The sequence below is a fragment of the Rhinolophus sinicus genome, chromosome 8, assembly GCF_057876585.1.
Source record: "Rhinolophus sinicus isolate RSI-liver-muscle chromosome 8, RSI-T2T, whole genome shotgun sequence".
NCBI lineage: Eukaryota > Metazoa > Chordata > Mammalia > Chiroptera > Rhinolophidae > Rhinolophus > Rhinolophus sinicus.
Genome location: NC_142508.1, coordinates 66,874,580 through 66,899,477, shown reverse-complemented (window position 1 = coordinate 66,899,477; position 24,898 = coordinate 66,874,580). Strand labels below are relative to the sequence as shown.

General features: G+C 46.6%; 1 long non-coding RNA gene across 2 annotated transcripts in view; it reads right to left on the bottom strand.

Moving 5' to 3' along the window:
- Nucleotides 1–24,898, bottom strand: part of LOC141567688 (uncharacterized) — a 398,636-nt gene that overhangs the window by 30,210 nt on the left and 343,528 nt on the right. For both annotated transcript variants that reach the window (XR_016022066.1, XR_012490509.2), the window contains one exon: nucleotides 10,000–10,070. This is a non-coding gene — a long non-coding RNA (uncharacterized LOC141567688). The remainder of the gene's footprint in view (nucleotides 1–9,999; nucleotides 10,071–24,898) is intronic.

The following is a 24,898-nucleotide window of genomic DNA, read 5'->3' as shown; positions in this document are numbered from 1 at the left end:
AGAAAATCTATGACATCTATTAACATGACCAACTTTATTGGAGGCTGAGTAAAAAGGAGAGTGCTCTTAGGAAAAACAAACAAAAAAATCTATGGTTCGTGAATACCAAACAGCCCCTCAAAACAGAAAGGGGACTGAAGCAGGCATATTTAGTGAATATAAATCTGTCATAGCCAACGTGTCTCAGCCCCAGGAAGGTTAAACAGCCTGTGTGTCCCTCTGCTCCTATACCATGCATGTCACAGGCAAATATTCTGCAAGTCTGGATGATTTTGAAGGAAGATACCTCACAAATGTTGCATGGGGCATCCAAATATTGCATGGAATAGACTTACACTAAAAACATGTCATTTATCTGAAATTCAACATTAACTGGGGGTCTTACATTTTTATTTGCTACATGTGGCAACCCTATGTAGGTCTCTTTACTCAGTGGGGAAATTCTACGAGAAGACTGGTCCTCCTATGTCACTAGCCAGAGCCATGACCTATGTCCATGTGTACTGGGACACTTAACAAGGAGGGAGAATGTCCGCACATGACCTGAGTCACTGTGGATAAACCCTTGGAGCCCCCTGAAGTATACAGCCTTCGGGATAGAGTGGGGATTGTGAGCCACAGGGAAAAGGGGTGGGAATTGGACTGGCAACCAGTGAGCCCCATCGCAATCATTGATACATGGTTCCATGGGTGACCGTTCCTTTCCAGTCCCAGCCAAGCACACACGTTCTTAGGACTTCTCCAACACAGTTATGGAGGCAGCTGGAGGCAGAAAGTGAGGGAATCTCTAGCCCACTTTACTCTTACTTATTTTGGCATGTCCTTTGGTAGCTACCACCTCCTGTCCCTCACTTCTGCAGGACAATGCCTCAGAGGCTGTGCTGTAAAAAGAAAACTGCCCTGCGCAGTAAGAAGACATGCTGCTTTGCCAAGTGAGAGATCCAGCTCTGAAGCACATGGGCCCTTGGGCAAGCATCTCCCCCCCCCCCCAGGCCTCATTCTACAGTCCTGTAAAAGTGGGGGATTCGCCAGTAAGGAGCTAATGCACCTTCTCACCTATTTTTTAGCATAGTCGCCCCCTAGCGCCTCACGTCTTACACCAGCTTTAGCATCTCTTAACTGTCACTCATTGTTTTCATTCATTTTCTCTTTCCATCAGAATTCTAACGAGTATCAAATATATCCTGGGCACTATTAGGCAGGTACTGATGACGAAAGGTGAATAAAATGTGCCTCCCACCCCCACTGCTACCCCCTGAGCTCACAGTCCAAGAAGAGAGATAGACATGCAAAGAGCTAAGTGCCATTCAGTGTGGGAAGCACCACTGTAGAATTTTAAAGAAAGTACTACAGGATGTCTGAGGAAGGAGAGAGCAAGTACTCCTATGCAAAGGAATCAGGGAAGAGCTTAGAGATGAAGTGACTTCTGAACTGTGTCTTGAAAGCTAAGTAGGGTTTCACCATTCACGTGAAGAGCCTCAATGTTCCGGGAGCAGTGAGAGGCTCTATTTGGCCGAGAGAAGGTTCCATGATCATGAATGATGATGAAAACAGGTGGAGGGATTACTTTTCTAGCAATGGGGATAAAAGAGCAGGATGAATCCATCAAATTTTGTGAGCACCTAGAAGACAATTATTTCTAATGCATCAATTCTTAAAATGCCTTTCCTGGCAACATTAATTCACTTAGGTGATATTGAAACCTCTTAAAAAAATAGAGCTGCCAGGAATGCATTTCATAGCAATGTGATGCAGGATCCTCGAGCAGCGCTTAAGCGCAATGAGAATGTGTCACCCCACGAGGTATCGGCCTCATTTGTAACATCCCAGCAGAATGGACACATTCCACAAGCAGCATTTTACCTGCCTTTCCATCGCATGGTGTTTTATAACATCTCAACCTAAATGAGGCGACTAAAAGGACGAGTGGTGGTTTTCAGGTTGAAAATCAGTGTCTATTCCTTTCAGCGGGAAGCTGACATCTCATTTTTTAAGGGTGACAAGGCATTACAAAGATGCATTGAAAGGTTAAAACTCAGGCACACTCTTGAACATTCTAAGTGGCACATGAGCTGGAAAGGAGTTCTCATTAGGTGTAATGGCTCTTCTCCCTTGAAATGCAGAAGACGGACGTGCACTCTGAGAAAATATAACAACACATGTTGGGTAAATAAACACACTCTCAAGGAAATCAGAACAGTTTCCAAACGGTGCAGCCCTGCACATCTATGATAAAAAAAAAAAAGCCAAAATGTTGAGCCATATGTGGATGGAGTTGGGCTTTGTTAGGGGAGTCACCTTTCAAAAATGGCCACGGCACTCACTACGCAAGAAAAGCACAGGGAGGACACTCTAATTTTCATCAAGTACCATTTAGTTATCGTTATCACCATCATGGGCAGTATCTGGGAATGGCATTCACCTGCCTTGAGTGAGCTAACAGCTTGGCTCACAAAAGCCTACCCAAATGAGGGGGCTTTATAAACTCCACTTTGAGATAGGACGCTGAAGAGAGATGGCTAAGCATCACAGCCAAGGTTACACAGCTAGAGAGTGATAGCACTTCAGTAAATCCAGGTTTCCCTGAAACCAAATGGAGCTTCTCTCCACTGAAGTCCAGAGAGAGTAAATGATTTGCTCAAGTTCATTAGACCCTGGAAGGGGTTGGAATTTGAACCCCAAATCTCGCTTTTCTGGCTGAGTTCAGACTGTGCCTTTTCAGTATGCTGAGAATGGCTTCCTCTCTAAACCTCTTGACCAACTTTAAACTTTTAGTCAACTTTCCTTCAACAACTGTAGTCTCTGGTATTTCTGCTTTCCATTTGAAAGGGAACTTGATAACCTTTAAAACCCTTAAGACAAGAAAAAAATACCCATTTATATTCCTGCCACAATCCTCATGGCTCTGCCTCTGAACTGGCTTTCTTTGGCCCCTGCACCTTAGGCTTTGTGAACAAACTTTTTGAGGTTAAAGTGAGAAATGGTAATTAAGCTACTCACAGTGGTTTCAGGAGACAAACCTGAAAGGTCTCCGGAGAGCCAGCGGGCACAGGTCACGCTTTCAATGGAAAACGGTAAAAGAGTCAAGAGTCATTTTCCCCATGTGGCACATATGTGAGCATGTGTGAGAGAGAGGGAGGAGGGGAAGGGGAGAGAGACAGAGAGCAAGAGGGAGAGAGGGAGAGAGAGAGAGAGAGAGAGAGAGAGAGAGAGAGAGAGAGAGAGAGAGAGAGAGTATGCCAAGAGCAAGGAAATAGCAATTTAAGCTCTTTCAAAATAAACTTTTGGGCAAAATCTTGATTTCCAAATAGGCTTATAGAATCTCCATTTTTCTCATTTCAAAGCTTCCTACTGCATCCAGCATTTCTACAAATGTTCTTTTGTAGAACAGTAGCACTGTGAGAACAAAGAGGCACCATAAAATAGAAATTGGGACACAATACATTCTCTTCCAAACAGCCATATATCAGAGGCATGGTTCTGATCCAGCTCTTGGTAAAGGGCTTGCAAGGTAAGGTGTCGTTTGAGTTTTTCCTTCCCATCTGCATGCCATGAGCTCAGGAAATACAAAAACCTAGCACAGTCTCCAGCATTCTTCACATATAAGGAAGACCAGGCCAAAACTACCGGAGTCTTCTCTGTGGGTGGTGTGATGTCAGAACCCAGTGACCTCATGCTCTGACTCTATTTTTCTATTTTCCCTATAGAATAACTTGATTTGCTTCTCATTGACATCATTACAACAGACTCCAGGGTATGGTGCCCTGCTTTCAACTCAAGTCAGTCCAGACATCCATCTCTTCCTCTGTTCCCTTTAGCCTAATTAAAAGAAAAGACTGTACTGAACCCTGAGGGAGAAAGAACTGAAAATAAACTCAGTGAACATAAAGACCATTAAGATTGGTGTGGTTTTTGGAATCTACTTTTAAACTTGCATGTTTATCACCAGTAAAACTCCTTTAAGCTAAGAGACTCACATTTAGAAGACAAAAGAAAACTTCAAACCAAGTTTCAACTTGAAGCTCCTCACTTAAAATCTGGGTGCATAGTATATACATACCATAGAATATTATTCAGCCAGAAAAAGGCAGGAAATTCTGACACGTTACACCATGGATGAATCTTGAGGGCATTATGCTAAGTAAAACAAGGCTTTCGTTAAAAGATAAATAATGTCTGATTCCACTTATAGGAGATAAACAGAGTAGTCAAACACACAGACACAGAAAGTAGAATGGTGGTTGCCAGGGGCTGAGGATGAGGGGGAAATAGAAAGTTGTTGTTTAATGGGTAGACAGTTTCTGTTTTGCAACATGAAAAGAGTACTAAAGACGGACGGTGGTGATGGTTACATAAAATGTGAACGTACTTAATACCATTGAAATTTATATTTAAAGTGGTTAAGATAGAAATTTTTTTATTATGTGTAATTTGCCGCAATTAAAAATACAACTTTTAAAATCTGGGCTACAGCTAACATTATACTCCATAAAGAAAACCTAAAAGCTTTTCCTCTAAGATTAGGAATGAGACAAGGAGGCCCCTTCTCAGCACTTGTATTCAACACAGTATTGGAAGCTCTAGCCAGAGAAATTAGGCAAGAAAAAGAAATAAAAGGCATCCAGATCAGAAAGGAAGAAGTAAAACTGTCACTATTTGCGGATGGCATAATATACAAAGAAAACTCTATAGACCCCACCAACAAAACTGTTAGAACTAATAAAGAAATTCAGTAAAGTCGCAGGATACAATATCAACATACAAAATTCAAATCCATTTCTATACACTCATAACAAACTATTAGAAAGAGAAAACATTCTCATTTACAATTGCATCAAAAACAATTATATACAAATAACTTTAATTAAGGAGGTGAGAGACCTGTACCCTGAAAACTATAAGACATTGATGAAAGGAATTGAAGAAGATACAAATGCTATAAAGGAAAGATAGTCCATGCCCATGGACTGGCAGATTTAATTAATATTGTTAAACTGTCCATACTCCCCAAAGCACTTTACAGGTTCAATGCAATCCCTATCAAAATTCCAATGGCATTTTTCACACAAATAGAACAAACAATTTTAAAATTTTTATGGAACCACAAAACACCCCAAATAGCTAAAGCAATCTTGAGGAAGGAAGATGTACAAAGCTGAAGGCACCATGCTCCCCGATTTGTAACTATATTACAAAGCTATAATAATCATAACAGTATGGCACTGCATAAAAGCAGACACATAGATTAATGGAACAGAATAGAAAGCCCAGAAATAAACCCATGCATATATGACGATATATAACTAATTTACAACAAAGGAGCCAAGAATATACAATGGGAAAAGGACAGTCTCTTTCATAAATGGTGCTGTGAAAACTGGACAGCCACATGCAAAAGAATGAAACTGGATTTACCCCATAAAAACTAACTCAAAATAGATTAAAGCCTTGAACCTAAAACCATTGAACTCTGAAAAGAAAATAGATGGTAAGCTTGTCGACATCAGTCTTAGAGATGATAATTTTTTTTTGGATTTGACACTGAAAGCAAAAGCAATAAAAGCAAAAATAAATAAGGGGGACTACATCAAACTAAAAAGCTTCTGCCCATCCAATGAAACCATCAACAAAATGAAAACGCAACCGATCAAATGAGAGAAAATATTTGCAAATCATATATCTGATAAGATAAGCATTTCACATGCAAAATATTTAATATATAAACAACTCATACAACTCAATAGGAAACAAAAAGAATCCGATTGAAAAATGAACAGAGGATATGAACAGAGATTTTTCCAAGGACAACATACAGATGGCCAACAGGTACATGAAAAGGTGCTCAAAATCACTGATCATCAGGGAAATGCAAATCAAAATCACTATGAGATATCACCTCACACCTGTCAGAATGGCTATTACCACAAAGACCAAAAAAATAATAAAATTAAAAAAAAAAATACTGTTGGCAAGGATGTGGAGAAAAGGGAATCCTTGTGCAATGTTGGTGGGAATGTAAATTGGGGCAGCCACTATGGAAAACAGTACAGAGGTTCCTCAAAAAATTAAAAGTAGAACTACCTTATAACCCAGCAATTCCACTTCTGGGTATTTATCTGAAGAAAATAGAAAATATGAACTTGAAAAGATATATGTACCATGTTCAATGCAGCATTATTTGCAATAGACAAGATATGGAAGCAACTAAGTGTCCATCGATAGATGAATGGATAACAAAAATGTGATATATGTATGTATGGACTATATACACACATATATGCCTATACACACACACACACACACATACATACATACATAAGGGAATATTATTCAGCCATAAAAATGAAATCTTGTCATTTGCAACAACATGAATGGAACCTAAGGTCCATTATGAGGGTGTTATGCTAAGTGAATTAAGTCAGGCAAAGACAAATACCATATGATCACACTTTCATGTGGAAATCTAAAAACAACCAAACACATAAATACAGAGAACAGATTGGTGGTTGCCAGGGGTGGGGGATGAATGTTGGGTGAAATGGGTAAAGGGGGTGAAAATGTACAAACTTACAGTTATCAAGTAAATAAGTATGGGGATTTAATGTACAGCATGTTAATTACAGTTAATATGACGGTACTGTATATTTAAAAGTTGCTAAGAGAGTAGATCTTAAAAAGTTCTCATCACACAAAAAAAGTGTGACTCTAGTGGTGGATGCTAACTAGACTTATTGTGGTGATCATTTTGCAATACATTCAAATATCAAAACATTATGTTGTATACCTAAAACTAATATAATGTTATATGTCAATTAAATATCGGGGTTTTCTTTTTTTGTAAAAAAGTACGCATTTCAAAAATGATTTTGGCGTTTCAGCTTGGTTCCACACTTCATTGACCTTGAAATCTTTAGATGCTCCCAATTGGGCTTATAAACTGAAAGGTATCTTCTTGACCTCGTTGGAGACAAATGAGATTCTATATTAAACTACCTTTTCTTTCTTTTTTTTTTTTTTTGTCAACTAACTTTTAAGTTTCAAATAGACCAAACTTACTCATCCCAAGCAGTGTTAGTGTCATTTAAATTGAGAATTAAGAGTGCCCGCCAGGGTGAACAAAAAAGCAAAACTGGAACACTATAGCGTGAATAACCATAAAGAAGACAATACCAACAGATGAGTAGCTGGAAGCGGCAACATCTCAATTCCTTTCTGTTAATTAATTATCTCATCCATTTATTCTCCTAGTCATTCGATAAATCATGTTTTTCTCTTCATCCTTTTTCAAAATCTTAGAACTATAAGAGATGTACTCTCATAACTTCATCTAGTAGGGGAAAAAAATAAAGGACATATGCACGACTAACTCATCCACAATAGATTCGGCTGACATTTATTAAGCTCCCACAATAGGCTAGGAATGGAGCAAATAAAACTCTATGGCCATGAGTTTCAAATTTAATTCTGCTTCCTATTTAAACTGAATCAAAAGACTATTGTTTTGCTTATACTCATAACAATTCATTTAATTCCCGTATCAATCTATCTTTCTGAAACACCCAGCCTCTCCGTCCCTAATCCTGGCTCACCAAAAGCATTGCTTCTGTTCCCTTGCAGCCACACATCAATGTGCAGGTCCCTGAGGAGCTCAGCAGGAAGATATTTTGGCATCAATGTGTGTAGGTAGATGGTAGATGAAGCCACAAAGTGCCAAGAGATTGCTTGAGCAGAATACAGATAGTGAGGCAAGAGGAATGAGGGAGAAACCTTGGCGATCACGAACACCCAAGGGGATGAACAGAGAAGCAGAAGGACCAGCAGAGATAGGTGTCACCAGATTCAAAGCGGAAAGGGGTTTGGAGCAGAAAGTAATAGTCAACGGCTCTAGTGCTCTCAAGTAGGATGCGAAGTGATGAGTCGTTAGCATGTACCTTCAAGGGGTCCCCTGATATTTTTAGAAAGCTATTTCTGTCATGTTGGGATAGTAGATGTGATAGGAACATGTAAATAGAATGGAATATGATGGGGCAAATGAATGCAGGTCGTTCTCCTATGATGCCTGATCAGGAAGGGAGTGGGGCAGAGGAAGGTAGTCTCAAAGCGCGGTAGGCGGACCCAAGGCTTGGAGGTTGCAGAGGTGGTCTCTGTGGTTGAACATGGGTTGAGATGAGCACTTTTGTAAGTTGTAGGGGGAGTGATTTGGGGAGAGAGGGAGAGAAGATATTGAGACACTCAAGCCTCAAGAAATAGAAGGGTGGTCAGAGGAGGACGATCCTGGAGTGGTAACGCAAGGGGCCAGCACCAGGCAGGAGGGCATGCCTGAGATGGGAGGGAAACCCCTTTTATGAGGGAAAACCAGACCAGGCTCAGTGCTACCCCTTCCACAGAGCCCTCCATCCAGACCGGAGCTCACCTGCTGCCCATCCCTTCCCTCACCATGCAGGGCCACATGCCACGTGGTTATTTGTGGCCTGTAAGGATAGCGTGCCTGTGTCTTGCATGGCTCAGAAATGGGTTCTGCCTCGAACCGTGAGTGTTGAGCCGGCTCCACGATGGCTTGGGCAGCAGGTGCTCAGGCCCCAGTGGGGTCTGTCATTCCCTTTGCTTCTCCTTCCTTGCCACTCTCCTTCCCACTTAACCCCAATGCTCTTATTTCTGTGTATTTCTCTTCCTCAGGACAGAGTCGCTGCGTCATTCTGCAATGTGCTGGGAAAAGCCAGAGCCCTTTATGAAAAGGCTGACAGAGCCTTTCTTCTTCACAGCAGGAAGCCTGAGCAGTGCTCAGCCAGGCAGTGGGAAGGGTTGGCTCACCTTCCTCCTTCCCTCCCCTTCCCTGTCCCTCAGGGGACACTCTCCCAGAAGCACTAATGGGGCTTCAGTCCTCGCAGTGTCCAGCCCTGAAGTGGGGTGTCTACAAAGAAGTCAGCAGCTACCTGCTCTGCAGGACGTGGGGAGAAATCAAACTCAGTAGAAAGATGGTGAGCGGGTGACACTCTGCTGCCTCCCGTCCTCACAGCTGGGGCTGATAGACCCCACAGAGAGGCTCTGCCCGGCCCATGGAAGAGCTGGCCTCTCACAGAGGGTCGACCTCCTGGCTTGTCTGATCTCAGGCCCTGCAGGTGGGCCCTGACCGCAGGCTTCCCCCTAAGAACTCAGCTCTTGCTTCATTCCACCCTATGCCCCATACAGAGGGCTGGGATAGCTGCGCCCTGAGATGAAGCTCTCCATCTCCTCGTCATCACTGTCCCCTCTGTGGGAGATGCACTGCTCTCGTGCACACCGGCCTCGCTCGTGCGTCCCTGTTTGCCGCCTCGGCTCCCTGTCCACATCTGACAGCTGTCGCCTCCTGCATTTGCCCAGCAGCCTGCAGGTCACTGCAGAGACCTCCCAGGGCCCACCGCTCGCCTGAGCACCACCACCCAGCACCCAGTGACCAGGCTGGTGCTGCGGCTGCAGTGAGAGAGAGGTAGAGCGAGCCTCAGACACCTGGCCCATCATCAGTGCGGGCTCTAGACTTTGAAAGCACCTTGGCAGCCATCCAGCCCACGGCTCCTGCTTCCATCCCAGCCATGTACACAATGCGCCCCCTACGCCGCCGCCCAGCAGGAAACAGGCAGACACGTGTAGGTCTGAGTCCAGACAGACCTCAGTTTGAATCTAGACTCCAGCACTTACTATCTGTGTAACTTAGAGCAAAGTCATTAGCCCCCTGGAGGCTCAGCCCGCTCATCTACACCGTCTCCCCAGGAGGTGTTGAGGGATAATGAAATGAGATGAGTAGGAGCACACCTGCATTTGCAGGCCTTGAATGGAAGTCTGCACTCCTGCAGAGTCCTCTCTCTGGAAAATACACGCAGGACCACCCGGCTTTGATCCAGACCACCCTGGGATTTCCCTCGGAAGAGTACTGCATCCTTTCCCCAAAGGGAACGGAGTTGCCGGCGTCATATGGTCCTGGGTCCTGCGGCTGTGTTTGAAGTAATCAACAACCAACCATACCTGTTCACTGACTCCGACACGCGGGCTTGCATCTGAGGAGCCGCACGTGTTCCTCCAAATGTAACGGGCACCTGGGGAGAGAATGAGCTTTGTCAGGATGTGGGGTCCAGAACTGCACTCCTGTTTTCCTACCGTGGTTATATACAACTGTGTGTTTCACCCAATGTCAGTGGTCAGCTGCTAACTGCATCCTATTAAAAAAGGACTGGGGAAGGAGAACTGACTCTGGGTGATGAACACACAATGGGATTTATAGATGATGTAATACAGAATTGTACACCTGAAATCTATGTAATTTTACTAACAATTGTCACCCCAATAAATTTAATAAAAAATAAAAAAAAGGACTGGAAGGAGCAGAGGCCTCTGCCAGCTGCTGCCCACGGAGCCACCAAAGTGCCAGGAGTTATCAAGGAGCAGAAGGCCCGGGCTTCGTTCCCAGCTTACTAGTTTGGGACTCTGTGCAAATAACTACCTCTCTGAGCCTCACTTGCCTCATCTGTAAAATGGGTATTATAATATGGCCCGAGGATACAATATGGCCAAATGAAGGCACGGTGCTGACACTGTGTGCTGCACTATAATTATCTGGAGTTGAATGAGTGGGACACAAGTTCTGGGGTGTTCTGCAATGGAAAGGAAGGAAAAGTAATGGCAGTGTAAAGCATCTATTGTATTTCACCCTCAAAACAAGCCAAAGAAGTGGGTACATTATTCCCAGTCTAAGGGAGATGAAGGCCTCAGAGAAGTTGTGACAGGCCGAAGTCTGCATCAATGGCAAGGGACATTCAGCCACATGTGCCTGCCTCCTAAATGCCCCATAATGCCAGAATGCCTGGGGGGGGCTCCAGGGGCACCCCTGGAAGTTCACAGTGGCCTGGCTTGCTGCCTGGACAACATTCTGAAGGGGTGACAGGAAAGAAGGAAATTCGGCTGACTCACTGAATAGGACATCCCTCCAGGATGCCACCTGAAGCTTCGTGAGTAGGCACGCAGGGTGCTGCCTGAGCTGGCACCTCATCCCTCAGAGCAGAGGGGCTTCCTCTGGCCATCCATCACCAGGCCAAGGCAGGGAAAGGCGCCCAGAGGTAAGGCAGACACAGCTGGGTCTGCCATAACCACCCAGATCAAAGAAGCTGCAGCCTCCAGCCCTGGTTTCCTCCAGAGTTATGCCCAGTCTCCGTTCCTTTCTGCATATGCCCTCAGGCCTGGAACACTCCTGCCTGCCTTCGGCCTGGCCAGCTCCTACCTGCAACTTCAGGTCTCTGTGTAAAACACACGTCCTTGAGGACCCCCCCTAGAATCTCCAAAATGGGTGAGAAACTCTGTCCTGGGCTCCCATAGCGTCCTGCATTCTCCCCGTCCTGGCACTCGGCCACACACCTACCCTCTAACTGGCTGCCTTCTACCCAGACTGTATGTTCCACCCCCACGCGACAGACAGTTCCAAGCCCTGCCACACAGAGTGGGTATATTATCATTACAAATGATATCATCACTAAGTGAGATGACACAGGTGAAATTCCGAGTACACCGCAGAGGGATGTACACGTGGGCGAAAGGTGATGACTGATGTGGGCTGACTAACGTCTTCACAGCACTGGGGGCGCGGGGTTATCCATGGAAATGCTTCTGAGTTGGTTCACTCGTGTGTTCATTCATTCAGCGTGCATTTTTGGTGCCAGGTAATACTGGTGCCAGAAGATCCAAAAGTTGGCAAAAACAAAGACAGTGGCACGTAATGCACAAACGCCACGATGCACGGCAGGGGCTGTGCTGGAGGTAAAGGCAGGGGGTGGAAAATTCTACCTGGATCCAGCAGCAAAGGCTTGTCTGGCACAAAAGGAGAAGGCAGAACCTGCTGAGCAGTGGGGAATCGTGACAGACCCAGGACAGAGGAGCAGTTAGGAGAGTTACAAGCAATTCCATCCAGAATTACGGGGCATTAGGATATTTTACAGAATCCCCACAAACACTGACGCACTGACCGCGGACAGCGATCTGGCCCTACTTCCCTCGTGGGTGGGTGTCTAGGCTAGGCCAGCGTTTAAGTCTGCAGTCCTGGTGAGAATGAATGTCATTGACAGTTGTTGAGACGTTTTGGGCTGCAGCTCTCACCTTCCACATGTGGTTGAAACATGACAAATAGAGACCTTGGTTGGGAAGGGGGCTGCTTGTGGGGGCCCGTCCAGCCTGGGGCTGTCTTCATCAAACCACCCATCTCCTCCCTAAAATGCCCTTCCTTCTTACTCAGGCATGATTAGAAAAATGATCCGGCTCGGAGCTAAAAATACCAATACTTCATGTTCTTCCACAGGGGGAAAGGAAGACAAGAGAATCTATGAAAGTAACAAGGAATTTCATCCTTCAGTGGACTTCAAAATGGATATTTTAGACTCGGCCATCCATAAACATTGGGTAATATCATACTCTTACAGTATAGAATGAATTCCCCGTAACGAGCCACACATCTGCATTAGGCCAGCGAGGGGCTCTGCGAGCGTTTAAAACTCTACGTGATGGCTGGCGTCCTGTAGGCCCAGGTAAACAGACTGCCCAGTCAAGGGCCAAGCAACCAGACCTGGCAATGTGCTGCCGGCAGGTGCAGAGAGGAGAACTCAAGCCCTGAGCTCAGGCAGCTTTGAGTCAGCTGCGGGTAGGGGGCAGGGGTCTTGGAGACAAAATCCTGGTCACATCAGCCCCCTGCCCGTGACCTCTCTTGGAGCCTAGCACCTGAACCGCTTCGAAGGCCCTGAGTGATTTGGCCTTATAAGCAGTTCAGGTGCTAGCCTGAGCCTACACGTTATCTCCTACCACTCCCCTCCCATTCTCGCCCTGGACTCAAAGCTGAAGGCGTCAAGGCCATCTGCTTCTGTGTGTCCTTCTCCCTCGGGCCTCTGCAAGTTCTGGGATTCTGACTTGCTCTTCCTTGGCCTGACTCAGCCATCCTCCAGGCCTACAAGCTCCCAACTTAAGCAGCACACCCTCCAGAAACCCCCCTGCTCCCAGGATGGATCAGCTGTTTCTTCCGCAGTGACGGGTTGATTCCAGGTAGTAAATACCAAGCCTGTCACCTGCGCAATGCCAGCCCCGTCTCCACCCAGGCTTCCTCCCCATCTTGCTGCATTGACCAAGCATCTCTCTCTCTCTCTCTCTCTCTCTCTCTCTCTCTCTCTCTCTCTCTCTCCCTCTCCCTCTCCCTCTCTCTCTGTCTCTCTCTCTGTCTCTCTCTCTCTTTGTCTCTCTCTCTCTTTGTCTCTCTCTGTGTCTCTCTCTGTGTCTCTCTCTCTCTCTCTCTCTCTCTCTCTCTCTCTCTCTCTCACACACACACACACACACACACACACACACACTCCCTGACACATCAATGCATCCCTCTTCCCTGAGTCTGCCAAGACCCTTCTCACAACTGAGCCACCATACATTCAGTTTCCCCAAGGACTTTGCTGTCTTCGTCAAAGCAAACTGAAACCTCAGAATTGCCTCCTCACGCTTCCAGGATCAGCTCAAATGTCACCTCCTCGCTGAAACCCCCTGACCAGGACCTGCAGGATGGCCCTCTCACACCTGCGCCCCTCAGCCCCCGGTGCCCCCCACCCCTCCTGGCCTCCCAGCCGCAGTTCGTCCACATGTGTGTCCAGATGGAAAATGAGCATCTGTCTCAGTTGAGTCCAGAGTGTCACATCTGGGTCGAAGCCACTGTAACGTCCCCAGTGTCTGCACGACTCCTGACACACAGGAAACCTCCCTCACTCCGAAACTGGGAACAGGGAAAATACAATACAGGGGCTTCCTTCCTCCATTTTATGGGTTAATAACCTGGGTTGCAAGAGGAAGGGGTTCGCTGAGACAAAAGGGGCCATGGCCTCTACACCCACCCCTCCACGTTAGTTCAGGAGCACGTGTCTGCCCTCACCAGATAGCAAGGCAAATTCCACCCCAGGAAGGTTGTGCCCACATGCAACCAGCTCCGTCTGTTTCAGACTCTGGAAAAGCAGGCATGGTGTGAGTAACAAAAGCCAGCATTATGGAGGATTCCACCCAGTTCCACACACCGTGTTTTATACTCCTTGTCTCCTTTCACCCTCTCAACAACCTAAGGAGCTAAGTTCAACTCCCCAGGTCGTACGGAGCAGGCAACCAAGACAGTGAGTGTTTCTGAGTCTCTGCCTGGCCGGTCACATGGCTAGCAAGCGGTCAAGCTGCCCTTCGGGGCTTGCGCTCCAGCGGCCTGAGTCCAGAGCCAGACCTCACAACCACTGTGCTAGTCCACGTCTCTGCATTGGGGTTTCTTCAGCACCGTTTGGGGTTCGGGTGGGCACATGGAGAGGCTGCACAGCTAGCACACACTTAGATCAACTTGTCAACGGCAGGCTTGCGCACAACAGATCTTTTTCTTCCCTCCTCCCCTGACTCATGAAGCTGACAGAGTGGAATATTAGGTTTCCAAAGGTGTCTTTCATTAGAAAACTATATTCTTTTGATCATCCTCTGTCTTCCCAGAGCTGCAAAGGCTGAAGATCAAGTTGCCAACCGGAATTCCATTCATCACGGAGATAAACATCAGCCATCTACCTCCCCCACTGCTACCTTCAAAGAGCACATGTCAGCTGGTTGGCAGCTGGTCACAGGACAAAGAGACCTGGGCCAGGGACCTGGAGGCTCAGGTTGGAATCCAAGCTCTGCCACTACCCCTGGGCACATCACTTCTCTCTTAGCTGTTGTTTCTCCATCAACACAGAAAGTTCAGGCCTCTGTAAACTGTTAAATGACTGAATCAATGCACTGATAAATGAATGAATTATATCCTATACCAGCCATCTTCCTGCTCTAAGATACTATGGCTCTAAAGCATGTTTCTAAAGCACAGCCTGGCTTGGTTACTGGCCAAGCAGAACCCCGGGGATCCGAGGTAGGACAGCGTAGGTCTAAGGGGCACAATATACTCATAGTCTCTTCAACTGAGAAGGTGAGTTAAAGCAACAAGGCTCTAAGCTGGAGCCAAGGCATGATGTGAAGTTTCGGCGTGTCGGGCCTCTCCTCTTCTGTTCCCATGTAAACCCAGCTGCCCACCCACAGGCAGCCAGCATGGGGTGTGCGCTGCCCAGACGTCGGGGCAGCCGACCTCTCAAGGTCTCTCCTGGCTCCAGGGTCTCTGATTCAGTAATCGTCCCTGTGAATAATAGATCTGGTCTCTGACACTGTGCATGATAAAGTGACCTGGTACAAAGTCATATTAAGATAAATCATATTTAAGTTTGGGAAATTATATGTTTGAATCCTGTAATTTAATGTCACTGTGACACCTAAGAGGAAAGAGCGGGAACTCAGAGGCTAATTAAACCAGACAACTCACAAGACCTCGGCCGCCTTCCTACCTCCACTAAGGGAAACAAGCAGAGGAGCCCATAACCCCAGCCCGTGCCTTAGTTTCTCTACCTGTAAAATGGAGGCAGTCCTTGTGGAAAAAAAAGAGTAGCCTTGAATAAGACAGAGAAGGACGTGAGGGCTCCAAGGAAAGGCCCCCGAGCCCCCTGTCCAGCATTCCCCAGCACCCTCTCCCTGCCCTGACTCCATCAGCTTTTGCTGGGGTCCTGGATGGGCTTTAGAAGTTCTGTGAACTCTGTACCACAAGAGGCAAACTCTGTGTGGCGGTCAGGTTTGCCGAGGAGTGGGTCTCTCATAGCTTTCCTCAGATCTTCAGAAGGTGCACAGAGCTCAGGACACCACAAACCACGACTCCCGTTAATCCTGACCTTCAGCATCACCTACTCTAAAATCTCTCCCTTTCTAACCAACACCCTTCACTTCTGCTTTATTTATTACAACCTGCTGTGACCCACCTTTCTGAAGTGTTTGGCTATGGTCACCATGCTATTATACTTCCTTCCTCACTCCTCAGTGTCTTTCCATCACTCCTGTGGCCCAAGACCAGCGCCAAGGGAGTGAGAAACAGGACACAGTTTCCGGGTCTCTGGGGCCTGCTATCAAAGCAGGATTTCCTACATGACGGCTTTGACTGAGGGATGGTGACAATTACCACAACGATATAAACAGAAGGGCTGCTCTTTGTACAGCACTTCCTAAGTCTTAGTGCTGTTGTAAGCTTTAACGACTTCAGAGCTATACATGCTATAAATACACAAAAACTCACTTGAAAGGTTGTCTAAATTTCTTTTGCATTTATTCACTTTTGTGAGTTTTTAAAAATAAGTCTTTTTAAGTTTTCCCTTTTTCTAAGACCCTCTGGCTAAGCACAACAAATACTGACTGCAATAAAAATTGAAATTAAAAATGTATAAATTCGCAAAACTATGACATGCTTTTTAAAAATGGAAATACTTCAACGTTCAAACGACGCAGTTGGTGAGTTTCTAGCATTTATGCTGCTGAAGTGATTAAAGCTTAAAACTGCACTAAAGCTTTTGGGACACTTTGTAGTTTAAAAACATCATCTTACCCAATCCTCACGATAATCCCCTGAAGGTAGGTACTGTCATCACCCCCATTTTAGAGACAAAAATACTGAGGGTCCGTGAGGTTGAGAGACCTTCCTGAGATTAATCAGGGAGGAATTCTGGAGAGGAGGTTATTGCCTCTTGTGATCAAAGTGAAATTCCACTTAAGGAGAGGTTTGGGAAGGACACCCCCAGTTCAAACAATGGCATCTCTCAGCGGACCTGCCAAGCAAGTTAGCTTATAAACTATCAAGGAATTGTTTCCACAGATCACAATGTGGACGGAAAGAAAACCGAAGAGAAGCAGAAGGGGGCCTGAGAAAAGACTCTCGGGAGGGGTAGGGCAGGGTGTAACCAGAAGCAGTGAGGGCCAGCATGGAGGGGGCAAGCTGCGACTGTTCCATCTCTGTCCACACCGGCCTCCGTGATATTTACACACTGCTCAGGACCTTTGGGTCACTTGCGGGGTGGGGTGGGGGGAGGGGGTGTCTGTGGACCAGATAGGAAAGGACTAAAGGAGGGAAAAAGTGAACCCAAAGGGAGACCTGACAGTTGCAGGGAGTAGAAATGGATGAGAAATGGGGCCCGTGGTGAGACGCACACGATGCGTGGCTGCTCAAATATTAATCAACAATATATTTTAATGACACAGAACACCAGTGAGCGCTGGAAGGAACATGAAGGGCTTTAGATACCCTAAATAATGGTATTGTCACTCCATGTTTCTCTGGTCTCCTCTTAGGCAGGAACTTCAGCAAAACCCTACGCCAACAGTCAAGGCGCTGGACTCCAGCTAGGACACGAGTCCGTGTGGGTCAGCAGCTCCCTTACAGTCGCATCTCACCCATGACTCCTAAAGTAACAGCCCCCTCACAATTGTGCCATGTCTCCAATCCCACGCCCGTGGCCTTTCCTACTGGGAAAGGGTCAGGCTTGTGGTCACAGAGGCCCATTAAACCCTGTTCAACCATTAGCCGCTGTGTGACCTGCGTGCACGCTAAAGTTCTGAAATTCAGTTTTGACGTCTGTGAAGAGGGATGAGGATAGGTCTGGGGGGAAGGTTAATGAGATGCTCCATGTGACTGGACCAGCACAGACCCAAGCATGTAGTGAGTGGGGATAAGCCAGCACTAGACCCTTCCCCGTGTTTCCGACTGCTCTTCACCTTGGCTGCTTGGAATTGAGGCTCCCAGAAGAGCAGTGTGTCAGCCACAGTCACAGAGCTTGTTGTCCTGGACCCTCAGCCCTGGTGTCCGAGCTCCAGGCCTGTTCCTTTTCCCCGAGGTGTGTGCTGACCTCTCCCAGTACAGCCCGAAGCCCTGGGCTGAGCAGAGAAAACTTGGCTTACTCCTTGTATAATGTGGGGAGACCACTCTCATCTTATAAAGATGAGAAGGAATGACACACCAACTTCCTTAGGCTCATGGAAATAACATTAATGTGAACAGAAACAGGACTTAGAGGCTATCTCTGAAAGCCATGGCCCTTGCTTATGCTGGAAGGAGACACGAGACAACAAGCATGCCCATGGATGTGAGAAGGAAGAGAGACAGCATCTATTGAACACCTACAGCATGCCTGAGGCCTTCCATGTACACCTGCCTTCCAGGAGGCAAAACGAGCTCAGAAAAAGTAAGTCCACCCCCCAAGGTCACTCGTCTCCTCAGTGGCCACAGTGAAATAAGCGAGCTCGATCTGTGGTCTGTGGAGTCACCTCTCCAAGATGATTGTCAGCTCAGGAAGATAGAAAGCTCACAATCCAGGACACCTGGAGGCTGTTCACAGTCTAACCCTCCTGCCAGCACAAAATGAGCGGGGCATGAGCCTGGGAGGAAAGGGACGGCATTAGGGGAGGCTCAGAGAGGTCACCCTCTGTGGGGACCTGATGAGGGGAAGGGCAGGTTGTGGAGCCAGTAGGGCCTGACTGTGTATTCTGGCTCCCACTTTAGCTTCACATTCTCAAGCAGAAGATGGGAGTAACAACAGGAAGACCCATCTACCTCACAGGATTTGGAGGCTCAAAATGCAAACACGCTTGTGATGTGGCAAGAGTTCTATAAATGTTGTTTCCCTCTTCCCCTCCCTCATACAAGTACAGGATTACTCTTTCAAACAGACCCCGGTATTTCCCTCTTTTCAAAAGCTTCTGCCCTCAGTTGCCACATCAGAAAACATGAGGTAGTCAAGTGGCTTTACAGGCAGGGCCGCTGTGGACAGCGGCACAGGCCGTGCACTGCACAACTCCAGAGGGACACCACATGGAAGGGGCACCCCTGGAGCTAAGCAGAGTTGTGACCTTTCATACATAGGGGCACAGTAAGAATTTCATGAGATTTTGTTAGACCGGTTTAGAAAATTCCGAAGAATGCAAAAATTAGCTGTCCGCACAACAGTTATCAAAAGAAATTTTACAATTACCCTCTCTACACTGATCCCCTCGTGGCAGAGTCTAAACTTGTAGCACTACTTCTCTATCTCAACTCCACAATCAGCAATGACAATGACACAAAGCAGAGTAAACACAGGTGGTAATCATTACCCTCAAGACCACTCTATCTCTTATAACCCAGTAGTTTTCCAACTTGAATGCGTATGTGAATCATTTGGAAAATTTTGCTAAAACGCAGATTTTGAGGGGGATAAGAGGTGTAGGAGGAGTAGAAAAGAAGAGGGGTGTTTGATTCTGCATTTCTGACAAGCTCCATGGACCTGCTATGGGGAGGCTGACGATGCCCTTTCCTCCACCACACTTTGCAGAGCAAGTTTGCGGCACCCACAGTGCCTGGCATAAGGGCTGGACTTTGATTTTTGCTTGGTTTGTTGAGGTAAAAATGACAAGTGGTCAAACTAACACCCATAGGCCAAATCTAGCCTGCTGCCTCTTTTGTAAATACAAGTTTATTCACTTATTTACATATCGTCTATGGCTGTATTTATTTATTGCCAATGGCTGCAGTTGTAACACAGCCATGCCGGTTTATTTACATATTGGCTATGGTTGTTTTTGTGCCATAGGCTTAGAGTTGAAGAGTTGTGACAAAGGCTGCATGGCCTGCAAGGCTGAAAATGTTTGCTATCTGGTTCTTTCAGAAAAATCTTTCTGACCCCTGAATGAAATGACCAAGCAGTTAAAGTGAGACAGACTTGTGAGTGGGAGCAGGGGAGAGAGTGAAAGATACAGGAGAGAGAAAGACACTGAATTTAAAATCAAACGCTCTTCATCACGCAGTGCTTTTAGCCCGGGGGCCAGCCAGCTCATTTCTGCCAGAGAGTTAGCTATTGTCAGTCCTTCCCCACAGCATGACGATAGATCAGGTCTCCTCAGGGCTCCCTGTTGGTGGAGAAACCAAATACACCCCAGGGAGCCATGGAGAGTCCACGCTGGCCTCCATCACAGAGGCCTGATGTAATTGGCAGAAGCCGGTAAATATGCAGGGTGACGTGATTCCGTTTATTGTGGTCCAAGGTGCTCTAGGAAACCCAGCTGGCCCAGGCTGTGTCCAGAGACATGGCCAACTACTCCCTCCGAGGGCCAATTCATCCTGACACTGGGCCACCTGGACCACAAAGCAAAGGTTCTATTATTAAGAGGTTGGCTGTAAAAAACTGGAACAAGCCGGTGCAGTTATTTCAGTGTTTGTTCTTGAAACATGTGTTTTATGGGTCTGTAGACTCTCAGAGCCAGAATGTACCTTAGAGGTCATCCATTCTGTTACCACATGCCAGTCACAAGTTCTCCCAACCACGGTTCTGAATAGGTGATTCCAGTCTCTGCTTGAATACTTCTGATGATGGGGAGCTCCCTACCACACATTCTTGTACAACTATCTACAAGAAAGTTACTCTCTGAACTGAGTTTACCCCTGCTTCCACATGGCACCCATTCAAGGTCTGAGTGCTGTGTTACAGAGCCAAAGAGAACTTCTCACCCGCGTCACCATCACAGAACACCAAACCTCTTCTCAGAGGTGGTATTGGATAAGTTGCTTTATCCCTGGGAGCCTCCATTTCCTACGAGCATTTAAACTGGAGAGCACCTAACTGAACGTGCAGAAAGTTCGGGAGCGTCAATTAAACAGTGCTTATCTAGTTTTCATCCACAGTATCTCCTCTGATGCTCAAACCAACTGTGTGAGGGGGAAATCTGTTATTCTTATTTTTAATACAAGGAAACTGAAGCTCAGAAGGGTCAACAACTCTGTTGGTGATGGGATGGTTTCAAATCCAAGCACACCTGACATACACTCAATGCTTTGTGGGTCTCAGGAAAGTAGGGGACTGATTTGCGGACAAGGAAACCCTCAGGCCTCCCAATTCTGGACTTGAGGGTTCCAAAATGGGCCCCTGAAGGCTTGAAATAAATCACACCAATCCCAAACTCTCTTTGTTTAGAAAAATGAAATGTTTTATCAGCTTCTCCAACAGGAAATCTGATTTCTGTCCTTGTTGCCACTTTATCATTTCCTCCCAGCTGCTATCGAGATCACAGCTTCAGAGATGGTTAAATGTTTGTCACATTTAATATTATTGTCCCCATTTTTCACATATGGGAAGCTGACTGATGCTCGTTGGAAAGGCTGGGATGAAAACGCAGCTGCTTGCGCTACTATGTGTGTGCAGGGCCAGGCGCCCACATTGCCACCCAGACATCTGTCTTGGTAGTGGCAGAGGATGGGTCTTCTGACCCTCAGGGGACAGGAGCAGGACAAGCAGAATATGAGGCTGGGCAGCCTGGAGACAGGAACCCGTGGGAATAGTAAGGCCTGTGTGTCCCCCCACCATCTACCTAGTTCCTCCACCTACTTCCTGCCTCCTTTTTTAAGGCATCAAACATACCTCCCCTGAGTTATTTCACTTCCTCCATGCCAGTGTCTGTGGCCCCAACCAGTCTCTTTGCAAAGTTTTTCCCGTATTCCCCACACAGCCACCAGGAGTGATTTTTCTCAACTGCAAATATGATCACGTCACATCCCTGCTCAAAATCCTTTCGTGTCTTCCCGTTGTCCCCAGGATAAATTCCAGACCCAGGGACATGTCTCAACAAGGCCTGCTCTGCTTCACTTCTGCCTGTTCTGAAGCCTCATCCATTACTGTGGCCCCTGAGTTCTCGGCACAGCCTCTGAGGGCTCACGTCCCGTCCTCCCACTCGGTCAGGCTCTCTCTAACCTCCACTCACGGCTCCCTCTGCCTGGAACCCCCTTTCCAACTCTTCAAGGTGGAGGATTAGAGAGGGCTACAGATTCCTTAATACCTTCTCTATCAACAAGTGGGGTCTTTGTCCTCTCCTTTCAAATATGGGCAGGCTCTGTGACTGCCGTGGCCAATTGGGTTCAGGGGAAGTGACACCTTGCCAGCTTGAGGCCCCAGCCTGAAGGGACTAGCCACTGCCTCTTCTCTGTTGGAGCTCTTAGCATGTAAGAAATCTGGCTGCGTTGGTAGGGAAACAAGAGGGGACACGTGGAGAGTCCTTGAGACTATCTAGAAAAGAGAGGCTGGCTCCCAGCTGCCCCACCAAGACACTAGGCACATGAAAGAAGCCCTCTTGGGCCCACCAGACCAGGCTAGCTTCCAGCTGAATACTATCCAATGACTTCAATTGATACCACACCGAGAAGAATCCCCCAAATGAGCCCTATCCGAACTCCTGACTCACAGAACCGTAAGATTTAACAAAATGGTGGTGGTTTTCCATTGCTACGTTTGGGGGAAGTTAGCTATGCAATAACAGATAAAGCAAACATTTCTTCTCCCTCCCTTTTGTTGACTAACTGTCATGCATCCATTAGCTCAGATGTCACTTCCTCCGGAAAGCTTGTTCTGATGACATCTTAGGTGCCTCTACACTCTGTCCCCACAGAAATCCATACCTCTCCCACCAGAATGTACCTCGTTGCCAGTTTCTCTCTCCCACTACCTTACGAGGTCCCTGTGTCTGTCTGCCTCCGCACTGCAGCTCCAGCAAGGAGCACCACACCTGGGACAAATAAGAGGGACCCTATTAAGGGTAAGAGGTCAGCTAAGGACAGAATCAAATTTGTAAAGGAGTCCCAGCAGAAGGACTCTATCAGGACTGTGAAGGAAGTGATGCTTAAATTATGACCAGCCCTAGGAGGTTGGTCATATAGATGTTCCAATAAAAAGATAATGAGTTACTAGTACGTCATCACGAAACACCGTCATATGTGAAAAGCAATGCCAAACAACATTATACGATAAGACAGTTGACATCGTTTATTTGTTCATTCATTCCTTCATGCCCTCATGTGTTCAAGACGCATTTATCAAGTATCTCCTGTGGACTGGATGATCTGCCACTTGCTGCAGATATAAAGCCAAAAGGCACAAGGTCACAAGTCCCAAGGGAGCCGGACCAGGGCACCCTGGACAGACTCAGGGCTGACTAGGGAAGGCTGCCCCCCTGAAGGTGACTTGACGTGAGTTTTTAAGGAAGAGTAAGTGTTACTGAGAGGAGCTAGGCAGGAGCAAGGAACTCCAGGTAGAGGAAACTCTGCATCTTTGCTCCTGAGTTGCCAAGGATGATATTGCTTGTGGCTGATAATTATGAAATTAAAAGCAGCTGGGGACTGGGGCTAAGAGAGGAAGCCTCAGTGGTGGGAAAGGAACAGATGCTTCTTAGAAAGAAAGCAAACAGGCAAAGCCCAAGGCCTGCAGTGGTGGAGGAAGACTGAGACCTTTTAAAGAGGAAAAAGAAAAAAGAAAAGCAAAGCTTAAGGCAAAACCCAGCGTTAAGGCTTAATTAAGAAAGCAGGCATTTCAGGTTCACACAAATAAGCAAACAGAATCCCCTCGGCCTGCCCTGATCATCACCAAGTAATTGCTTTAAAGCTGTGGTTTGCTCTGCTTGGACGGTCCTTAAATATGCGTTGATGAATGTATTGAAGATACGAGTGAGTGGAGAGCAGGCTGCCCCTTGACGGTCCAGGTCCTGGCTTGTCCTTGGCTACGTGTCACCTGGGCAGGTCACGCCCAACTGTGGTGCCTCTGTTTTTCTCCCCATCCCAAAGCGCCAGGGCGTGGGGTGGAGGGGTTTGAATAAATAGATCCTGACTCACTCTCCTCCCGGAAGTTGGATGTTCTGGCACAAACTCTCACTTTGACTCCAATCCACTGGGGTTCACATTTTACCGCCACCATTTACTACCTGTCTGACCTTGGGCACAGCAGGCCAGCACTTTGAACTTTGTTTCTTCTCACCTTGAAATTGGAGTTTTTAATGCTGACCCACTACTTCCATGAGAATTAGCGGGGGGAAGGTCCAAATCATCAGTAGGCAGGAAAGTTCATCTTGTCTCTCCACAGGAGAGCTGCTGCTCTCTGCCACAGGGCACAGCCCAAACCAATCATTAACACTCATGGAAAGGATGCTGGTGGAATCAGTAGGTATTTACATTGGCTGTCCTGCTGTGTGGAACACTCTTCCTCCCCTGTTCCTCGTGTTTAACTAATAATCCCTCCTCACTCTTCAGGCCATGGCTTGGGACCCCCTTCTTCCTGGATGCTGCCCCAGGTCCCCAGGTTTAGGTTTGGTTCTCTTGCAACCATCAGACCCTTCAGGATGTACCAGAGCCATCTGCCCCTTTGTCCCCCCATGTTCCCTGGACCCCCAGAGCTGGAAGCTCTGTGGGAGCAGAGGTTATACATGTTTCCTTCGCTGCTGAACCTCCCAGACACTCTGTGGTACTTTGTAGCAACTCCATGATTGCCATTTAAATCCATTTTTGAGTCATTCCATCCCCACTCCCGTACCTCCACTAGCTAACTGCATGACCTGAGGAAAAACAAGCCACCTATGTGAAATGGGACTGTGAAATGGGCTCACTAGTACCTACCATATTTAATCACCATAGGACACTGTCAATTATAGGACATCTGTTTTCTTATATATCACTAAGAAAGGATCCGGCCAAATAACTTGGACCCAATGCATTTAACCTCTTGGAATTTTTAATTTTATAATTAGTTTAAAAGCTCTTTAGACTAAATCGGCATAGATTTTATCCCGTGTCACTCTTGGGCACATATAAAAAGGAAAAATTATAAATGAATTCAATTGGTTAAAGTAGTCCTAAACCTTCTTCATATTCAGAGTCACTTTGAAATTCAAAATCATCACACAGGAATTTTTCTAAACAGTGGGGCCCTCTGTGTCCTCAAGATTATTGGTGAGACAGCATTTCTTAACGCTCAAAGAACCAAAAGTCGTGCTCGCTGAGCGTTGAATCTGGCTTTGCGGTGCATAGTGCTAGCCTCCTGTTAACATCCACTCCCAGAATATTGCTAAACACCTCTGATCTAGCAACTTTGTCCCCCATTTTCCACAATAATTTGACTCCTGAGGACTAAAAGCATATTCTGTTTCTAGGATTTTCTTCCAAGCTGTTGACACCCATTTTGTGAGTTCTGATGCTGGCAAGTGCAGG